Here is a 7,178-nt window from a genome sequence, read left to right as displayed (position 1 = left end):
TCAGAAAAAACACCTTGCCGTCTGGCTCGAAGGCGCGCCGCCTCGACGCTAGCCGGCTCTATTTTCAGCGCGCGAGCCGAGAGGAACGCGGTTGGCTGGAGTGCCGCTCGCCGCTGCTGTAGGTGGTCCGCCACTTGGCAGAAGATAAAAAGTCATTTTCGCTTCCCCCTGCAGCCTGAGATTAATTAAAATGCATGCAAGCTGAGTCTGTTCCTCTTCATAATTTATCCATAACCCGAGACACTAAATAATAATCCTGCTCTAAAAGGGTGTAACTGTGGAAAAAAAAAAAAAAACGTGATGGATTAATTAAATGTCTGTTTGCGTCTCCGGGCGGCGCCGGTGGCGTTCTCGTGCACCTTGGCCGAACCCACCGGCTCCTTGCAACTGAGCGGTTCAGCTGCTGCGTTAGCGTCCTGTGCACGGACTGCAAGCATACAAGTACATCTAAGTTTAAATGACTGCTCCTTAGTGAAGTCACTTAAAGGTAAAACATCTAGATTGAAAAATCACCTGATGGCGATAAAACTGGGTGTTCCATCACTTGGGTCGTACCATAAAGGCTAACATTACACTTTGCTAGCCATGCTTGGCGCTCTTCAGTTAATCGGTGAGAACCTGGGAGGATTCAGTGTCTTGCTCAAGGACACTTTGACATGCAGACGCGTGGAGCCGGGAATTGAATTGCCAATTTGCTGATTTATTGGGGAGGAAGTCCGTTCTACCAACTGTTGCCTAGCTGGGGAATAATTCCTGAAGGCTAATTTTGCTTATTTTAAAAATATGTTCTCGCTCTCTGCATGCCCTACTGTTTCACAGACTGTCATTCTTTGTTAGCACAGATGCTAGCATTGCTAGCTGTCCAAATCACTTCCATTTTGTTTTGTTTTGTTTTTAGTGCCGGAGTGGCGCACTGCAGCTAGCGGGTTCAGCCCTCACTGGGGATCACGTGACCTTCGTCCACTCCGGTCAGTGCCTCGCACCTCCACCCAAGTTTGAAGGTATGTGGGGATTTGGGGCGCAGGTGTTTCTGTATGTGTCTTGGGGGCGTCGAGAACTCAGCGGTATCTTCTGACCATGTTGCTACGTTTTCTGCGAAGATAGGGTGCAGGAAGTAATCCGTCGCACTGATCGAGTGCCGTTTCCGACGTAAATACAGGGTATGTTGCCGAATTTCTGCGCCCGTGGTGTGTACGTGCAGGTGGATTACTTGAGCCAGACTGGAGACAAGGTGAGGTAGAGCGAGGTGTCAACGCAGATAATCCCCACTTGCGTCAGAATTACAGACAACGCACCCTCTCAGCTCCCGGATGGCGGGAGACGTCTGGGGGAAAGGCCTCGACAATGGTCCTTTTGTGTCCGCGACACGAATTAACTCTTTCCCCCCTGCCGAACGAGATTATCCCGAGTGCTATAACCAATTCTGCGACGAAAAATAGGTCAGCCATACAAGAAAGGGACTTGATTAGAAGAAGCCGGGGAGAGTCTCAAGGGCACAGGCGGCCTCTTTACCTGGAAAGAAAGGTTCGGTTGCCTGGGGGTGGACGTTTCGCAGCAGCCGAGGCGGGGGAACTGCTTTCACCGGGAGCGCGCCGAAGCACCGCGCTTCCGAAGCGTCCCGCTAGCTTTAGCAAGCTTGCAGTCTTGCCCCGTGAGGTGTCGTACCGCCTTGTGATTTTAAAATTCACCGCCTCCACACTGGCCAGGAGGAGCTGCCAAAAAACGGTTTGAACAGGAGGAAGGAGGAGAAACTGCTTTCACGGGGAGCGCGCCGAAGCGCCGTGCTTTCGAAGCGTCCCGCTAGCTTTAGCGAGTACGGAATCATAGCTACTTGGTCAGGAAAGAGTCAAAAAACATCCGCTAGAATCGCAAACGCCGTCTTGCCCCCCTGAGGTGTCGTACCGCCTCGTGATTTTAAAATTCACCGCCTCCACACTGGCCAGGAGGAGCTGCCAAAAAACGGTTTGCACAGGAGGAAGGAGGAAATGTCGACGAAATCAGAAAACATGCGCGACAGGAACGTACCATCCAGTCAATAAACCGTCGATAAACAAGCGTCCGAAGCCCCGAGCACAGCGAGTTGTCGGGTGACGGGGAGATAAAAGCGAGTTGTCGTCCTTCGCGTGACGGCGGTGCCGCTGAACGCCGCCGGCTCCTCCGGTCCCGGCGCTTTGAGTCGACGCAGCGGAGCAGGAGAATTGACAGGAGCCTCAACGCCCCCAAGCCTGTTTGTCAGTGCACGGCATCTGCAGTGCTTGTCAGGGAAGATGTCCCCCCCCAAATCCCGCCTCCAGGGTGGGGCGACGCCGCTAACGGATGTGCGGCGCGGCCGGCATCGGGGTCACCTCTGCGGGGCCGGCGGCGTCCGGCAGCTCGCGGAGATGCGGAGGCGAGGAGACGGGAAGGGCGGCGAACGTTCACGCCGAGGCTCAAAGTCGTGATTTCCTTCGCCGGCGTTGACAGTGTAACGTAAACAGAGCAGGCACGCAGTCGGCTTCTTTTAGCATTGCTGTATCCCGTGATAGTCAAACATATCAGCCGATGAGGAACATTTGAGGATGTTTGTTTGTGTATGCCCTTATTTGGACTCAACGGGGTTGATTAGTCTTGCTAACCTTCCAGGGTTTCATAATGTCCCCGATAATCAATGAATGACATACTATTATATCCTCCTTTTGGCAAAGGGTAAAGCTTGTTAGCTTGTTAGCATAAAATCCCACCATTTTTAAAAAAAATTTTTCAAAATCACATCTGAAGAAAACATTTTTCGGCCATTGTGGTGGGAGTTCTGTAATAACGTCATAATAACCCGTTTAATTTGCTTCGGAGCCAGAAACGGGACACCTGTCTTGAGTTCGGCATCTCGAGTTCGGTTAAATGTCAGCGTTTGGCGGCGGGTGGGTTTCACTTCACAGTGGGCGGAGCAGCTAGCTAACAACTAGCTAGCAGCAAAGTCGAGCATCTTATCCAGACGAAGACAAAGACCCCATGGGATTCTTTGCGCTCTACATCACTCTTGTACTCCTATGGACGTATTCCAATGGGCTTGACGCCGATATAAGGGATGCCTCCAGACTCGGGACACTTTCCACGACATGGACCCAGATCTGGACGTAGTTAGCGACCAGCTAGCAGTTGGTCAGGATCGTACGATGTCTGTCATTGGCCAAAATGGTGGGAATGGACACCAAAGTTGGAAATTACAATAATGTACTTCCCGATGTTTCGAGGAAGGAGTTCCCCCATAGCATGTTTTATTTATCTTTATTTATCCAAGATTTGCGGGAAATAAAAACAGCACACCCGTCCCGTTGTGTTTTCGTCTGCGCCTCGCGATGGACCAACATGCCGTATTGTTTCCATGATCCGGTCGGTTTAATGTTTGCTTAAGTCGATTGCAAGAGACAGAGATGCAATTCATTCCAGTTTGTTTTAGCGGGAAAACCACCGCGCCGTGTTTTGCGCCGACCCCTTCTATGCCTTCCACGCCGGCGGGAATCAAGCGGCGAGAACCGTGAAAGAGTACAGTTTGGGTTTCTCCCTAGATATCGTAACTCCACGCGCTTTGTTTTTTAACCTTGACAAATTGCAATAAGAGTCCACTTTAGCAGATGGATGACCGTGCACCTGTGCAAGCCCCGAGGTCATTTTCACACCTAATAGTCCGGGGGACTCGGCTCCAAAGGAGGGGGAGGCGACTATGTTGCATTTTATCAAACGGGCCAAACCATCCTAAAAATACTGTGTGGTTGCTGCAGTGGCCGGCCTGGAGAGGAGGAGTATCAATAAATGGCATTGACAATAAGGAGTACAGTTGGTTTACTGGACAGACCAAGGAAGGGGCACCCATGGTCCAATGGGGGCAGGACTTGTAGCTTCGAACCCTGAAGGCTTTTAGCTCAAACGAACCACGCCGGAGTTCGATCCGTCTTCTCCCCGTGTCTGTATGGGGTTCCTGTGGGTTCTCCAGGTTCCTCCCGATGTCCAAAAAACATACTGTATTGCCCAAATGTGATCATAACAGTGAGTGAAGTGAATGGTTGGTTGATGGTTCCAGTCGCCCCGCGTCACTAAATTCGGGTAACGAATGAACGAACGTACCATGAACGCTCACCGCCATACGAGCAACCGCACAGTGCTGCCTCCCTGTGGAAGCTTGTTACCACCCAATTTATGGAAACCGAGATCCTTCAAATTCAAATATTTGTGTTTTCATGTTCTCACGTCGGAGAAACGTCTCCAGAAAAAAAAAAAAGAAACCCGTTCACGTTTCAGCCGATGACAAATTCGAGCCAATTCAACGCGATGTCACTTTTAATAATGGAAAAGCTTCGCATAATTTAATCCGGATAAACGGGCCTGGTAGGGAATTGTGTCGCTCAGCCAGCGTTCGTTGGAAATATCGGCGTTGTCGTGTTCTCCCGTCGGAGAAAAGCAGCCGATGACTAATTCAAGCCAACTCCCGATGTCACATTTAAGAGAATAAGGAAAAGCCTTTGGATAATTTGATCCCAATAAACGCGCCTGGTAGCGAATTGTATCGCTCAGCTAGAGTTCGTTGGAAAGATTAGCTTTTTCATGAAACGTCTCAGCAGAAAAACAACCGATGGTGAATTCAAGCCGACTCCCGACGTCACGTTTAAAGTTTTTCGGATAATTTGATCCCGATAAACGGGCCTGGTAGCGAATTGTAACGTTAGAGTTCGTTGGAAATATTGGCGTTTTCATGGTAAAACAACTGATGACCAATTCAAGCCACCTTTGAACGTCACGTTTAAAGGGTTAAGGAAAAACCTTCGGATAATTTGATCCTGATAAAGGTGCCTGGTAGCGAATCGTATCGCTCAGCTAGAGTTCGTTAGAAATATCGGCGTTGTCATGTTCTCCCTCAAGCCGTCTCCCAATGTCACATTTAAGAGAAGAAGGAAAAGCCTTCGGATGATTTGATCCCAATAGCAAATTGGTAGCAAATTGTATCGAACAAGAGTTCGTTGGATAGATTGGCTTTTTCACGAAACGTCTTGGCAGAAAAACGACCGATGGCTAATTCAAGCCAACTCCCGACTTCACGTTTAAAGTTTTTCGGATTATGTGATCCCGATAAACGGGCAAATCGTATCGCTCAGCCACCATTCGGGTTGGAAACAGATGCCGATGCAATCCGTGCACGAAAGTAGAAATATCGGTGTTTTCAGGTTAAAGCAACCAATGACGAATTCAAGCCAACTCCCGACGTCACGTTTAAAGTTTTTCGGATAATTTGATCCCGATAAACGGGCCTGGTGGCGAATTGTAACGTTAGAGTTCGTTGGAAATATCGGCGTTTTCATGGTAAAACAACTGATGACCAATTCAAGCCAACGCCCGATGTCACGTTTAAATGAATAAGGAAAAACCTTCGGATTTTTTTGATCCCGATAAACCGGCTTGATAGCGAATTGTATCGCTCAACTAGAGTTCGTTGGAAATATCGTCTTTTTCACGAAATGTCTCAGCAGACGAACGACGAATCCAAGCCAACTCCCGACGTCAAGTTTAAAGTTTTTCGGATAATTTGAGCTCGATAAACGGGCCTGGTAGCGAATTGTATCGCTCAGCTAAATTTCGTTGGAAATATAGGCTTTTCCACGAAACGTCTCAGCGGAAAAACAACAGATGACGAATTCAAGCCAACTCCCGACGTCAAGTTTAAAGTTTTTCGGATAATTTGATCCCGATAAACAGGCCTGGTAGCGAATTGTTACGTTCAGCTACAGTTCGTTGGAAATATCGGCTTTTTCACGAAACGTCTCAGCGGAAAAACAACAGATGACGAATTCAAGCCAACTCCTGACGTCAAGTTTAAAGTTTTTCGGATAATTTGATCCCGATAAACAGGCCTGGTAGCGAATTGTAATGTTTAGCCAGGAGTTCGTTGGAAATATCGGCTTTTTCACGAAACGTCTCAGCGGAAAAACAACAGATGACGAATTCAAGCCAACTCCTGACGTCAAGTTTAAAGTTTTTCGGATAATTTGATCCCGATAAATGGGCCTGGTAGCGAATTGTATCGCTCAGCTAAATTTCGTTGGAAATTTCGGCGTTTTCATGGTAAAACAACTGACGTCACGTTTAAAGGAACACGGAAAAACTTTCGGATTATGTGATCCCGGTAAATGGGCCTGGTAGCGAATTGTATCGCTCAGCTAAATTTCGTCGGAAATTTCGGCGTTTTCATGGTAAAACAACCGACGTCACGTTTAAAGGAACACGGAAAAACCTTCGGATATTTTGATCCCGATAAACAGGCCTGGTAGCGAATTGTAACGCTCAACTAGAGTTCGTTGGAAATATCGTCTTTTTCACGAAACGTCTCAGCAGAAGAACGACGAATCCAAGCCAACTCCCGACGTCACGGTTAAGATAATAACGGAAAAGCCTTCGATTAAAAAGGTCCGGTTCGCGAACCGCATCGATTCCGAACCCGAACCGGTCAGAAAAACCCGGCGCCGCGAGTCACGGCGGGGCCTCCCGGCCACACCGGTGACGCCTTTTTCCCGGCGGACGTCTGACGCGGGAATATATTCAGACGGCGGACCTTTGAGATGGCGTGTCAGGAAACAGATGTCCGTCTGGCATCCGGGGGTGCGGGCGGGGACGCGCGGCGCATAGCAAGCGTCTGAACCCCGAGCCGGCCGCTAGAGGATTGAGGAAAAACTTCGGTGTTGTTCACGCTCCGTCGACTCGCTGTCTGCCTCCTCAGGACTCGCTCTGTGATTGACCGCGGCGGCGGCGGCGGCGGCGGCAGCGGCGGCGGCGGCGGCGGGCGGGAGGTGCGTGCATGTCCGGGGCCACAGGAAACACGGAGAGCTCAGCTCCTGTTTTTCACCCAATACTCTTGATGTGCCGCGCCGTGATTTCCACACACACACACACACACACACACACACTTACCGCACCTGCTTGCGTTTGTCAGAAATCAAATGTTTACGTTCCCCCGCCCTGAACCCCCTCTATCTAAACAAGAAGAATATACATCAGACCCGGCTGCCCCCTCCCCGCTTCGGTTTAAACACACACAGAGGTACATGATAAGGCATGTCAATGTGTGTGTGTGTGTGTGTGTGTGTGTGTGTGTTTACACAGGCCGTCAAAGTAGAAATCAGCGCTAACCATCTTAGGGTAAACACAGAACGATG

General features: G+C 49.5%; 1 long non-coding RNA gene across 1 annotated transcript in view; it reads left to right on the top strand.

Annotated features, from left to right (window-relative positions):
• The first annotated feature begins 896 nt into the window (after window positions 1–896).
• The window catches only part of LOC147213422 (uncharacterized), a 186,034-nt gene continuing 179,752 nt past the window's right edge, over window positions 897–7,178 (top strand). Inside the window, exon 1 of the long non-coding RNA XR_015104506.1 lies at window positions 897–1,001. This is a non-coding gene — a long non-coding RNA (uncharacterized LOC147213422). The remainder of the gene's footprint in view (window positions 1,002–7,178) is intronic.

The sequence above is a fragment of the Fistularia commersonii genome, chromosome 36 (genome assembly GCF_037954325.1).
Source record: "Fistularia commersonii isolate RoL2024-O1a breed Wild chromosome 36, RoL_Fcom_v1.0, whole genome shotgun sequence".
Lineage (NCBI taxonomy): Eukaryota > Metazoa > Chordata > Actinopteri > Syngnathiformes > Fistulariidae > Fistularia > Fistularia commersonii.
Note: the sequence above shows the minus strand (reverse complement) of the source record. Positions and strands in the feature narration are given on the sequence as shown.